The sequence below is a fragment of the Pan troglodytes genome, chromosome 9 (genome assembly GCF_028858775.2).
Source record: "Pan troglodytes isolate AG18354 chromosome 9, NHGRI_mPanTro3-v2.0_pri, whole genome shotgun sequence".
In the NCBI taxonomy this organism is placed as follows: domain Eukaryota; kingdom Metazoa; phylum Chordata; class Mammalia; order Primates; family Hominidae; genus Pan; species Pan troglodytes.
The window spans coordinates 57,529,334-57,544,284 of NC_072407.2; the positions used below are offsets into that span (position 1 = coordinate 57,529,334).

The 14,951-nt window shown below is 38.2% G+C and overlaps 1 pseudogene; it reads left to right on the plus strand.

Moving 5' to 3' along the window:
- Nucleotides 1-1,792: 1,792 nt before the first annotated feature.
- On the plus strand, nucleotides 1,793-13,053 carry LOC100613703 (olfactory receptor 4A5-like; annotated as a pseudogene).
- Nucleotides 13,054-14,951: the final 1,898 nt, after the last annotated feature.

Sequence of the window (14,951 nt, forward strand, 5' to 3'; positions counted from 1 at the left end):
ATTCTGCTTGATCTTGTCAAAATATGTTTCATCAAGATAAAATCACTACTCATACATAATTAAATAGATAATTCCTAAGACATACAATTATATTGTGTTCCCCAAAAGCCTTTCCTGAATTACAGGTGTCTGCCTGTTTTTTCCCTGAACTATGTCTATAAATCTTTTCAAATTGACAGATATCCCCATGATGAGTTCTGATCCAATGTTCACAATGAAGCATTCAGTAACATGTACTGAGCCCTTATGAGGTGCCAGCCATTGTTCTAGGCACTTTACTTTGTTGTAATAAAACAACCTTAAGAGGTCTTAAATCATAGTGAGGCATAGAGAGTTTTGGTAAGTGGCCCAAAGTCACACAGTAAGTGGTGAACCGGGGTTATAGCTGAGTCACTGTGGCTCCAATGTCGACGTTATTCACCACATGCTACGCTTTCTCTCCATGGATGTCTTGAATCTCAAAAATATGCATATTGAATGAAAAATCTGTAGTCATTATTTACTCACACTAATCATGAAACATCTACCACTGACTACAGTTATTCATGTAACAGTCTTGAGCTTTGAAATTGCTATTTAATTATAAATATATGAAAAATAAAAAAGTCAGCAGAATAGAATAAGGGAGAGGTGTACTAATAGTTTCCTAGATGGTTGACTAGAAAGGATTATCAGTTTATCTAATTTAATCAAACTATTTTCCACTAAGAAAACACAAACAAATTTTTAAATGCATTCAGAAAATGACTGAAATTCATGCAGTCTTACATTGAATTTGGAATTTTTCTTCTAGTATGCTTTTTAAAAAAAAATCTGGACACTAGGGTTCTATTTTTGAGTGCTCTCAGTATCTAGATAGTGTTATAAATAAACCATGTCCCCTGTTCTGTGCCTCTTTGTACAGTGTCTGTTTTTTCCTCTTTCACTATGTAGTTCACCCCAAGAATTCAGAAAAAAATACTCACTACTAATGTGACACTTGATGATAATTATGAGTTAGTTCACTGAAGTTCAAAATTAGTTGCTGAAAATCAGGATATTGTTGTAAGTGTGACAAAAAATTATGAAACAGGCAAGAATATGATCTAGACCATTAATAGATCCTTATAAGGTGAACAGACAATCAGACTAAGTAATTGCTACAGGGAATAATGTGATAAATAATATTTTACTATTTATACAGGTTAATGTCCAGTAGCTTGACATTTAGTGAGATATTCATAAAGACTGAACATATTTCGAGACGTGAAGGACCAAATGTCTAATAGTGGAATTCAATAGTACTGAGTGAGATATTTCAGAGGATGTTATTTTTGATGCTACACCGATCATAAAGTAAAGATTCCACAACAACTACAAACTCAAAGGACTGAATCTATGTCAATTTACTTATTTAGAGTTTATTACCACCACCATAAAGTAAGTTTCTTGAGACCAAGAATCTATTTCCTATTCACCATAGCTATCTGTTGTGCCAAGAAATATATTTTAAATAAGGAGTTATGAAACGTATGAATGGCTGTTGGGTGTTTAACTCTTCTTCTGTACAGAATATTCACTAACACTTAGAGACAGAAGCTGTTACCTGTAGGCTCAACCTATAATCTTTGAGGAGATGAGCAACTCAATGGAGATTCACTAAATGTTTATTGTGCATAAACCACTGTTGAAGACATAAAGATGAAGATGTGCTCTGTGACATCATGGATGTATTCATGCTCCTGTTCACTGTTTCATTACAGGTCCTGCCTCCTGAGTTCTCAACTCTGATACAAGCCTTAGAGAAGAGTAAATGGGATTGAGTAACAATGTTACAGAATTTGTCCTCCTGGGCCTCACTCAGGATCCTAATTGCAAAAAGCATTATTTGTAATGTTTTTACTCACGTACGTTGTAACTACGGCGGGCAACCTGCTCATTGTTGTGACCATTATTGCCACCCCTCCTTGGGCTCCCCACTGTACGTCTTCCTTGCCTGCCTGTCATTTATGGATGCTGTATATTCCACTTCCTTTTCTCCTAAATTGATGATAGACTTACTCTGTGATAAAAGACTGTTTCCTTCCCAGCTTGCATGGGCCAGCTATTTGCAGACCACCTATTTGGTGGTGTTGAGGTCTTTCTTTTGGTGGGGATGGCCTATGATCACTATGTGGCCATCTGTAAGCCACTGCACTATTTGATCATCATGAATCGACAGGTTTGCATCCTTCTCTTGGTGGTGGCCGTGACTGGAGGTTTTTTGCATTCTATGTTTCAAATTTTTGTTGTGTACAGTCTCCCTTTCTGTGGCCCTAATGTCATTGACCACTTTGTCTGTGACATGTACCCATTATTGGAACTGGCGTGCACTGACACCTACTTTATAGGCCTCACTGTGATTGCCAATGGTGGAGCAATCTGTATGGTCATCTTCATCCTTCTACTAATCTCCTATGGAGTCATCCTAAACTCCCTTAAAACTTATAGTCAGGAAGGGAGGCGTAAAGCCCTATCTACCTGCAGCTCCCACATTACCATGGTTGTCCTCTTTTTTGTTCCCTGTATTTTCATGTATGTTAGACCTGTTTCAAACTTTCCTATTGATAAATTCATGACTGTGTTTTATACAGTTGTCACACCCATGTTGAATCCATTAATATACACACTGAGAAATTTAGCGATAAGAATTGCTATGAAAAAACTCTGGTGTAAAAACTTAACTATATTTAGAATAAGGGTGTTCTGGCTGGGTGTGGTGACTCTCGCCTGTAATCCCAACAATTTGGGAGGTCGAAGCAGGTGGATCACAAAGTCAGGAATTTGAGGCCACCCTGGCCAATGTGGTGAAACGCCATTTCTACTAAAAAATACAAAAATTAGCTGGGCATGGTGGCACACGCCTGTAGTCCCAGCTACTCAGGAGGCTAGGCAGGAGTCACTTGAACCCGGGAGGTGGAGGTTGCAGTGAGCCGAGATTGTGCCACTACACTCTAGCCTGGGTGACAGAGTCACTGTCATCCAGTGGAATTACAATTCCATTTTAATTGTCTATCGAGACAAGGAATTTCTTCCAAATGCCCAGCACACAATAGAGAAAGATAGGGCTAGGCAATTAAAATAGGTGCTCCTGTTCACAAGGGAAGATGATGGTGCTTTCTTCAGTGTGATTTACCTGAAGACTTTGTAGAATATATAAGCACCATACTCACAAATAGCTTTGAAACTGGAAATGTATAATTGCATTCATACCACTGAGCAACAGGACTGGAAACCTCTGTGAGAAGTTCCTATTATTCTGAAGTTATACTTATGAATATGATATACTTCCCAGAGCCACTTCTAAAATATGTTTCTACACATCCTATTTCCATTTTATTAAGATATTTTGATATGCTAAGCCATTAATGACATTAAGTTGTGTCTCTGTGCAAGCCCAATAACTTCTGAGTAGTTGCCTTTCCAATGGCCTTCCTCTGGACACGTATCAGGAATTACTGAATCTCAAATCCCAATAATCATCACAGGGTAGCAGGAGTAGGTTTCTGCAAGAGCCGTCAGTCTGCATATGTTCATATATATACACTTTCAAAAATGACTGTGCATTAGGTTCTTGGTTCTAATGGCATTGCATGAGCAACTTTCCATTATGAATCTTCTAGAGCCCTTGTCATTTATTTCTCATTATTGTATGTTGCAGATCTAGTGGAATGATTGCTAAGGTTTGTGAAATATCTCTGATGGTCACAAACCATGCTGTTCTCAAAATCTTGCATGATTAGTCTAAGCTTTGTTTGTTGACCAGACTGATAAATCACATTTGACTACTAATATTTACCATAGTTCCCGTACTTTTCCACGTTCCTTCTTCTGAGGAAGAAATTACTACAATATTATCAAAGAAATGAATTAATTTATTTTGATTATGTTCATGTCTAAGTTTCATTTCACCAAATTATGGCATTATGCTAAGTGTATGTCTTTGGGGAAAATGGCAACCATATGTTGCATTTCTTTACACATAAAAGCAACTATTCTGGATATTCCTTTAATCCTAAAAGTTGTTCTGGAAGTCCAAATATATAAGATTTGTAACTAAAATTTTGAAAGACTAATGAGTTATTCTGAATAAGGCATATTACAATTTTATAAAAATTAAAATAATATGGTGCTGTTTGAAATATAAAGATAAGTAAATAAAAGTACTTGTAAATTGAAACCATTCCATAAACACATTTAAAATGCAACTGTTTCAGTTAGCATGTTTTTGGTTCAAATAATAGAACACTGAATTCAAACTTTTTTGAAATATAAAAATATTTATTGATTGGCTAGCCTGAATGCACTTTTCAATATTATGAAAATAGTCAAGGTGAGTTGATAAAATGGATCAATTATGTTTTTAAAGAACACTTTTCTTTGTTTATTTGTCCCATGAGTCACAATATTAATTAAATCTGGCTCTCCTATCACAAAAGGGTTGCTATCTGTAATGATTTACAGAACGCTCTTCCCACATCTGTGACAGAGATAATTAACCTGATTGTGATGTGGAATGGAGATGTTATAACACAATGGTTGCAAGAAATAATACTTTTTTCTTCCAGGTGACTTACCTGAGCACATCTTGCCATTTCCTTTTCCAATAGTGATAATAAATGAGAAAGTGCAGGAGGTCTTTCCTGAATGGGTATAATGAACAGGGATGAGATATTTTGAGGATGAAAGTCTGGACTATCCCATTAAATAACTTAGAAGATCTGCAAAGATGCTAGCAGAAAGTGAAGTGGGAAAAAATTGATAAGGAAGAAGATGGTAAATAGCAGTTGCAGCTCTGAGATCAGTGGCAGTGGCAAGAGACATAGTTTGTCATTGAACCTTTATATTTTAGTTCCCCTCAAGTAAGATAATTCTAAAAAAGCTGTTCTGATAATGTATAAGAATATATAAATTCAATTGGCATAAGGGGTATATTATGGCCTATATGAAGAGGCAGTGCCCTGCCCTTCATTTAGGAAAGAATAATTCATTTTTCTAGCTGTTGGGTGTGCTGTTAGTAGACAGCATTCAGATGATAGCCCCTTCAGTGTCTTTAGACCTGGAGGACTTGAATAATTTCAGTATTTTATTTTACTTTTAATTGATGAATAATAATATTATGTATGTAAAGGGTAAGATGTGATGTTTTGAGATCACTTGCAGTAACATGGATGAGCCTGGAGTGCATTATGCTACATGAAATGAATTCTTAAATGAACGTTTAGTGCATTAGTTTTTCAGTCTTTATCATTTTCCAATTAATACAACTAAGATTTTAGCTGACTTTTATGTGCTTTGGTAGGTTGTATTTTTATAAACATTAAGCTCAAAATATTTTATAATTTCCATGGTAATTTATTTTACCAATAGTTTGTTAAAAAGTGATTTACTTATTTTTCAAATATGCAGAAATTTCTGGATATTTTTATTTTTTATTTTTTATATGTTATTGGGGTACAGGTGGTACAGGTGGTATTTGATTACATGAATAATTTCTTTAGTGGTGACTTGTGAGATTTTCTTACACCATCTACACAACCATATCGGTTGTGTTTTATTCCTCAACCTCCTCCACTCTTCCCCCCAAGTATGCAAAGTCCATTGTATCATTCTTATGCCTTTGCATCCTCATAGCTTAGCTCCCACATATCAGTGAGAACATATGATGTTTGATTTTCCATTCCTGAGTTACTTCACTTGGAATAATAGTCTCCAGTCTCATCTAGGCCACTTCAAATGATGTTAATTCATTCCTATTTATGGCTGTGTACTATTCCATCATATATATATATCACAGTTTCTTAATCCATTCATTGATTAATGGGCATTTGGGTTGGTCCTGTGATTTTGTAATTGTGAATTGTGCTGCTATAAATATGCATGTGTATCTTTTTCTTGTAATGACTTCTTTTCCTCATTGTAGATACCCAGTAGTGGGATTGTTGGATCAAATGGTAGTTCTACTTTAATCCTCAAAGCAACTCCACACTGTTTTCCATAGTGGCTGTACTAGTTTACATTCCCACCAGCAGTATAAAAATGTTCCCTGTTCACTGCATCTATGCCAATTTGAACTCCTTTTTGATTTTTGAACATGGCCATTCTTTTAGGAGTGAGGTGGGTATCACATTGCAGTTTTGATTTGCGTTCCCCTGATCATCAGTGATTTTGAGCATTTTGTCATACTTTTTTTGACCATTTGTCTATCTTCTTTTGAGAATTGTCTACTCGTGTCCTTAGCCCACTTTTTGATGGGATTGTGTTTTTTTTCTTACTGATTTGTTTGAGTTCATTGTAGATTCTGGATATTAGTCCTTTGTCAGATGTATAGATTGTGAAGATTTCTCCTACCCCGTGTGTTGTCTGTTTACTCTGCTGATTTCCTTTTGCCATGCAAAGCTCTTATTTTAATTAGGTTTCAGCTATTTATCTTTGTGTTTATTGCATTTGCTTTTGGGTTCTTGGTAATCAAATCTTACCTAAGCCAATGTCTAGAAGGGTTTTTCCAATGTTATCTTCTAGATTTTTTATAGTTTCAGGTCTTAGGTTTAAGTTCTTAATCCATCTTGAGTTGAGTTTTGTATAAGATGAGAGATGAGGATCCAGTTTCATTCTTGCACATGCGGCTAGTCAATTATCCCAGTGCCATTTGTAGAAAAGGATATCCTTTCCCCACTTTATGTTTTTGTTTGCTTTGTCGAAGATCAGTTGGCTGTATGGATTTGGGTTTATTTCTAGGCTCTCTATTCTGTATCATTGGTCTATGTGCCTAATTTTGTACCAGTTCTACACTGTTTTGTTGACTATGGCCTTAAAGTGTACTTTGAAATCAGATAGTGTGATGCCTCCAGAATTTTTTTTTTTCTTAGTCTTCCTTTGGCTATGCGGGCCCTTTTTTGGTTCCATATGAATTTTAGAATTGTTTTTTTCTATTTCTGTGAAGAATGATGTTGGTATTTTAATCGGAATTGCAATGAATTAGTAGATTGCTTTTGGCAGTATGGTCATTTTCACAATATTGACTCAACTCATTCATGAGCATGGGATGTGTTTCCATTTGTTCATGTAGTCAATGATTTCTTTCAGCAATGTTTTGTAGTTCTCCTTGTAGAGGTCTTTTGACTTCTTGGTTAGGTATGTTCCTAAGTATTTTATTTTTGAGTTTTTGCAGTTATTGTAAAAGGGATTAGTTATTTATTTGATTCTCTGCTCAGTCACTGTTGGGGTATAGAAGAGCTACTGGTTTGTGTAAATGAATCTTGTATCCGGAAAATTTGTTTAACTCTTTTTATCAGTTCTAGGAGCTTTTTGGAGGAGTTGTAGGGTTTTTGTGGTAAATGATCATATCATCAGCAAACAGAGACAGTTTGACTTCCTCTTTACCAATTTCTATGCCCTTTATTTCTTTCTCTTGTCTGGTTGTTCTGACTAGAACTTCCAGTACTATGTTGAAGAGGAGTGGTGAGAGTAGGCATCCTTATCTTGTTCCAGTTCTCAGAGAGAATGCTTTCAACATTTCCCCATTCAGTATTGTGTTGGCTGTGGGTTTGTCATGGATGGCTTTTATTACATTAAGATATGTCCCTTGTATGCTGATTTTGCTGAGAGTTTTCATCGTAAATGGAAACTGGATTTTGTTGAATATTTTTTCTGCACCTACTGAAATGATCACGTGATTTTTTTTTTTTTTTAATTCTGTTTGGGTGTTTCATTCCATTTATTGACCTGTGTATTTTAAACCATCCCTTCATCCCTTGTTTGAAACCCACTTGACCATGGTGGATTATTCTTTGGACATGGTAGATATGGTTAGCTAGTATTTTCTTTTCTTTCTTTCTTTTTTTTTTTTTTTTTTGTATACCAGTATTTATTTCACTTTTATTGCATTACATTATTCCATTATATTTGTCTTTGGTTTTACCATGATGTGTCTAGCTGTAGGTTTCCTTTTTATTATTATTATACTTTAGGTTCTGGGGTACATGTGCAGAACATGCAGCTTTGTTACATAGGTATACATGCGCCATGGTGGTTTGCTGTTCCCATCTACCCATCATCTGCATTACGTATTTCTCCTAATGCTATATCTCCCTTTTCCCCCACCCCCAACAGTCTCCAGGGTATGATGTTCCCCTCTCTGTGTCCATGTATTCTCATTTTTTTAACTCTCACTTATGAGCGAGAATATGCGGTGTTTGGTTTTCTTTTACTGTGTTAATTTACTGAAAATGATGGTTTCCATCTTCATGCATGTCCCTGCACAGGACATGAACTTATTCTTTTTTATGGCTGCATAGTTTTCCATGGTATATATGTACCACATTTTCTATATCCAGTCTATCATTGATGGTCATTTGGGTTGTTTCCAAGTTTTTGCTATTGTAAATAGTGCTGCAATGAACATATTTGTGTCTGCATAGTAGATTGATTTATGTTCCTTTAGGTATATACCCAGTAATGGGATTACTGGGTCAAATGGTATTTCTGGTTCTAGATCCTTGAGGAATCCCCACACTGTCTTCCACAATGGATGAACTAATTTACACTCCCACCAACAGTTTAAAAGTGTTATCTATTTCTTCATCAAATGTTAGACTAATGTAAATAAATGCATCTGTTGTTCCTAACATTTTAATGATTGCCATTGTAACTGACATGTGGTGATATTTCATTATGGTTTTGATTTGCATTTCTCTAATGACCAGTGATAATGAGCTCTTTTCATATGTTTGTTGCTGCATAAATGTCTTAGTTGAGAAGTGTCTGTTCATATCCTTTGCCAACTTTTTGATGGGGTTGTTGTTTTTTTTTCTTGTAAATTTAAGTTTCTTGTAGATTCTGGGTATTAGACCTTTGTCAGAAGGACAGATGGCAAAATTTTTCTTCCATTCTGTACATTGCTGGTTCACTCTTTTGATAGTTTCTTTTGTTGTGAAGAAGCTCTTTAGTTTATTTAAATCCCGTTTGTCAATTTTGGCTTTTGCTGCAATTTTGTTTGGTGTTTTTGTCATGAAGTCTTTTCCTATGCCTATGTCCTGAATGATATTGCCTAGGTGTTCCTCTAGGGTTTTTATAGTTTTATGTTTTATGTTTAAGTCTTTAATCCATCATGAGTTAATTTTGTATAAGTTGTAAGGAAGGGGTCCAGTTTCAGTTTTTTACATATGGCCAGCCAGTTTTTCTAGCACCATTTATTAAATAGGGAATCCTTTCCCCATTGCTTGTTTTTGTCAGGTTTGTCAAAGATCAGATGGTTGCAGATGTGTGGTGTCATTTCTGAGGACTCTGTTCTCTTCCATTGGTCTACATATCTTTTTTTTTTTTTTTTTGGTACCAGTGATGTGCTGTTTTGTTTACTGTACTTTTGTAGTATAGTTTGAAGTCAGGTAGCGTGATGCCTTCAGCTTTGTTCTTTTTGCTTAGAATTGTCTTGGGTATATGGGCTCTTTTTTAGTTCCATATGATATTTAAAGTAGTTTTTTCTAAGTCTGTGAAGAAAGTCAATGGTAGCTTGAGGTGAATAGCATGTAATCTATAAATTACTTTGAGCAGTATGGTCATATTCATGATATTAATTCTTTTTCTCCATGAGGTTGGAATTGTTTTTCATTTGTTTGTATCCTCCTTTATTTTCTCGGGCAGTGGTTTGTAGTTATTGAAGAGGTTTTCCAAGTCTCTTGTAAGCTGTATCCCTAGGCATTTTATTCTCTTTGTAGAAATTTTAAATGGGAGCTCACTCATGATTTGGCTCTCTGTTTGTTTATTATTGGTGTATTGCAATGCTTGTGATTTTTGCACATTGATTTTTAATACACTTACAAGCAAAACACAAATGTTAAAATGGTCCTTTGCTCATTAAAAATGGGCCAAGAACATAAACAGACATTTCTCAAAAGAAGACACACATTCAGCCAACAAGTTTATGAAAAAATGCTCAACTTCATCAAATGTTAGAGAAATGCATATCAAAATTAAATTAGAAACCATTTCACACCAGTCAAAACCGTTATTATTAAATTGTAAAAAAAAATAACAGATGCTAGTAATGTTGCAGAGAAAACAGAACGCTTATATACTAGTGGTGGGAGTGTAAATTCATTCAATCTTTATGGAAAGCAGTGTGACAACCACTTAGTGACATAGAAACAGAATTAACATTTCACCCAGCATTCTCATTATTGATTATATGCTCAAAGGAACATAAATTGTTCTATATAAAAATATATCAATGCATATAGTATTAGTCTGTTTTCACACTGCTGATAAAAACATACCCGAGTTTGGCAATTTACAAAAGAAAGAGGTTTAATGGACTTACTGTTCCAAGAGGCTGTAGAGGCCACACAATCATGGCAGAAAGCAAGGAGGAGCAACTTATGTCTTACATGGATGGCAGCAGGCAAAGAGAGAGCTCTGTAGGCAAACTCCCCCATATAAAACCATCAGATGTTCTGAGACTTATTCGCTATCATGAGAACAGCATGGGAAAGACCTGCTCCCATAATTTAATTACCTCTATCAGGTCCCTCCAACTACATGTGGGAATTCAAGATGAGATTTGGGTAGGAGACAGAGCCAAATCATATCATTCTGCCTCCTGGCTCCTCCCAAATCTCATGTCCTCACATTTCAAAACGAATCATGCCTTCCCAACAGTCCCCCAAAGTCTTAACTCATTTCAGCATTAACTCTGAAGTCCATAGCCCAAAGTCCCATCTGAAACAAGGCTAGTCCCTTCTGCCTATGAGCCTGTAAGATCAAAAGCAAGTTAGTTACTTTCTAGATACAATGGGGGTACAGGCATTGGGTAAATACAGTCAGGTCATGCTGATGGAAGAGGTGGATTCCCATGGTCTTCTATGGCTCTCTTCCTGTGGCTTTGCACGGCATAGCTTTCCTCCTGGCTGGCTTCATGGGCTGGTGTGTCTATGGCTTTTCCAGGTGCATGGTGCAAGCTGTCAGTGTATCTATTATTCTGGAGTCTGGAGGTCGGTGGCCCTCTTCTCACAGCTTCAAGGACTGCACCCCAGTTGTGACTCCCTGTGGGGGCTCTGACCACACTTTTCCTTTCCACACTACCTTAGCAGAGCTTCTCCATTAATTCCCTGCCCTGCAGAAAACTTCTGCATGGACATCCAGGTATTTTCTTACATCCTCTGAAACCTAAGTGGAGGTTTCCAGACCTAAATTCTTGACTTCTGTGCACCCACAGGCTCAACACCCAAAGAAGCTGCCAAGGCTTGGGGTTTGCAGCCTATGAAGCTACAGACTGAACTGTACCTTGCCCCCTTTTAGTCATGGCTGGAGCAGCTGTGATCCAGTGCACCAAATCCTTAGACTGCACACAGCAGAGGGATGCTGGGTCAGACCCATGAAACCATTTTTCCTTCTTGGTCTCAGGGCCAGAGATGGGAGAGGCTGGCAAAAAATTCTCAGACATGCCCTGGAGACATTTTGCACATTGTTTTGGGCATTAATATTCACCCCTCATTACTTAGGCAAATATCTGCAGGCTGCTTGAATTTCTCCTCAGAAAATGGGATTTACTTTTCTATCACATTGTCACATTGCAAATTTTTCAAACTTTAATGCTCTGCTTCCGTTATAAAACTGAATGCCTTTAACAGCACCTATGCCACCTCTTGAATATTTTGCTGCTTAAAATCTTTCTTCCAACTGATACTCTAAATCACTTCTCTCAAGTTGAAAATTCCACAAATCTCTAGGGCAGGGGCAAAATGCTGCCAGACTCTTTCTTAAAACATAACAAGGGGAAGATGGCCGAATAGGAACAGCTCCGGTCTACAGCTCCCAGCGTGAGCGACGCAGAAGACGGGTGATTTCTGCATTTCCATCTGAGGTACCGGGTTCATCTCACTAGGGAGTGCCAGACAGTGGGCGCAGGCCAGTGGGTGCGCGCACCGTGTGCGAGCCAAAGCAGGGCGAGGCATTGCCTCACCTGGGAAGCGCAAGGGGTCAGGGAGTTCCCTTTCTGAGTCAAAGAAAGGGGTGACGGACGCACCTGGAAAATCAGGTCACTCCCACCCGAATATTGAGCTTTTCAGACCGGCTTAAAAAAACGGCGCACCACGAGACTATATCCCACACCTGGCTTGGAGGGTCCTACGCCCACGGAGTCTCGCTGATTGCTAGCACAGCAGTCTGAGATCAAACTGCAAGGCGGCAGCGAGGCTAGGGGAGGGGCGCCCGCCATTGCCCAGGCTTGATTAGGTAAACAAAGCAGCCGGGAAGCTCGAACTGGGTGGAGCCCACCACAGTTCAAGGAGGCCTGCCTGCCTCTGTAGGCTCCACCTCTGGGGGCAGGGCACAGACAAACAAAAAGACAGCAGTAACCTCTGCAGACTTAAATGTCCCTGTCTGACAGCTTTGAAGAGAGCAGTGGTTCTCCCAGCACGCAGCTGGAGAACTGAGAACAGGCAGACTGCCTCCTCAAGTGGGTCCCTGACCCCTGATCCCCGAGCAGCCTAACTGGGAGGCACCCCCCAGCAGGGGCACACTGACACCTCACACTGCAGGGTATTCCAACAGACCTGCAGCTGAGGGTCCTGTCTGTTAGAAGGAAAACTAACAAACAGAAAGGACATCCACACCGAAAACCCTTCTGGACATCACCATCATCAAAGACCAAAAGTAGATAAAACCACAAAGATGGGGAAAAAACAGAACAGAAAAACTGGAAACTCTAAAACGCAGAGCACCTCTCCACCTCCAAAGGAACGCAGTTCCTCACCAGCAACGGAACAAAGCTGGATGGAGAATGATTTTGACGAGCTGAGAGAAGGTTTCAGACAATCAAATTACTCTGAGCTACGGGAGGACATTCAAACCAAAGGCAAAGAAGTTGAAAACTTTGAAAAAAATTTAGAATAATGTATAACTAGAAAAACCAATACGGAGAAGTGCTTAAAGGAGCTGATGGAGCTGAAAACCAAGGTTCGAGAACGACGTGAAGAATGCAGAAGCCTCAGGAGCCTCAACTGGAAGAAAGGGTATCAGCAATGGAAGATGAAATGAATGAAATGAAGCGAGAAGCGAAGTTTAGAGAAAAAAGAATAAAAAGAAATGAGCAAAGCCTCCAAGAAATATGGGACTATGTGAAAAGACCAAATCTACGTCTGATTGGTGTACCTGAAAGTGATGCAGAGAATGGAACCAAGTTGGAAAACACTCTGCAGGATATTATCCAGGAGAACTTCCCCAATCTAGCAAGGCAGGCCAACATACAGATTCAGGAAATACAGAGAATGCCACAAAGATACTCCTCGAGAAGAGCAACTCCAAGACACATAATTGTCAGAATCACCAAAGTGGAAATGAAGGAAAAAATGTTAATGGCAGCCAGAGAGAAAGGTCGGGTTACCCTCAAAGGGAAGCCCATCAGACTAACAGCGGATCTCTCGGCAGAAACCCTACAAGCCAGAAGAGAGTGGGGGCCAATATTCAACATTCTTAAAGAAAAGAATTTTCAACCCAGAATTTCATATCCAGCCAAGCTAAGCTTCATAAGTGAAGGAGAAATAAAATACTTTACAGACAAGCAAATGCTGAAAGATTTTGTCACCACCAGGCCTGCCCTAAAAGAGCTCCTGAAGGAAGCGCTAAACATGGAAAGGAACAACCACTACCAGCTGCTGCAAAATCATGCCAAAATGTAAAGACCATCGAGACTAGGAAGAAACTGCATCAACTAATGAGCAAAATCACCAGCTAACATCATAATGACAGGATCAAATTCACACATAACAATATTAACTTTAAATGTAAATGGACTAAATGCTCCAATTAAAAGACACAGACTGGCAAGTTGGATAAAGAGTCAAGACCCATCAGTGTGCTGTATTCAGGAAATCCATCTCACGTGCAGAGACACACATAGGCTCAAAATAAAAGGATGGAGGAAGATCTACCAAGCAAATGGAAAACAAAAAAGGCAGGGGTTGCAATCCTAGTCTCTGATAAAACAGACTTTAAACCAAAAAAGATCAAAAGAGACAAAGAAGGCCATTACATGATGGTAAAGGGATCAATTCAACAAGAGGAGCTAACTATCCTAAATATATATGCACCCAATACAGGAGGACCCAGATTCATAAAGCAAGTCCTGAGTGACCTACAAAGAGACTTAGACTCCCACACAATAATAATGGGAGACTTTAACACCACACTGTCAACATTCGACAGATCAATGAGACAGAAAGTCAACAAGGATATCCAGGAATTGAACTCAGCTCTGCACCAAGCGGACCTAATAGACATCTACAGAACTCTCCACCCCAAATCAACAGAATATACATTTTTTTCAGCCCCACACCACACCTATTCCAAAATTGACCACATAGTTGGAAGTAAAGCTCCCCTCAGCAAATGTAAAAGAACAGAAATTATAACAAACTATCTCTCAGATCACAGTGCAATTAAACTAGAACTCAGGATTAAGAATCTCACTCAAAGCCACTCAACTACATGGAAACTGAACAACCTGCTCCTGAATGACTACTGGGTACATAACGAAATGAAGGCAGAAATAAAGATGTTCCTTGAAACCAATGAGAACAAACAACATACCAGAATCTCTGGGACGCATTCAAAGCAGTGTGTAGAGGGAAATTTATAGCACTAAATGCCCACAAGGGAAAGCAGGAAAGATCCAAAATTGACACCTTAACATCACAATTAAAAGAACTAGAAAAGCAAGAGCAAACACATTCAAAAGCTAGCAGAAGGCAAGAAATAACTAAAATCAGAGCAGAACTGAAGGAAATAGAGACACAAAAAACCCTTCAAAAAATCAATGAATCCAGGAGCTGGTTTTTTGAAAGGATCAACAAAATTGATAGACCGCTAGCAAGACTAATAAAGAAAAAAAGAGAGAAGAATCAAATAGACACAATAAAAAATGATAAAGGGTATAT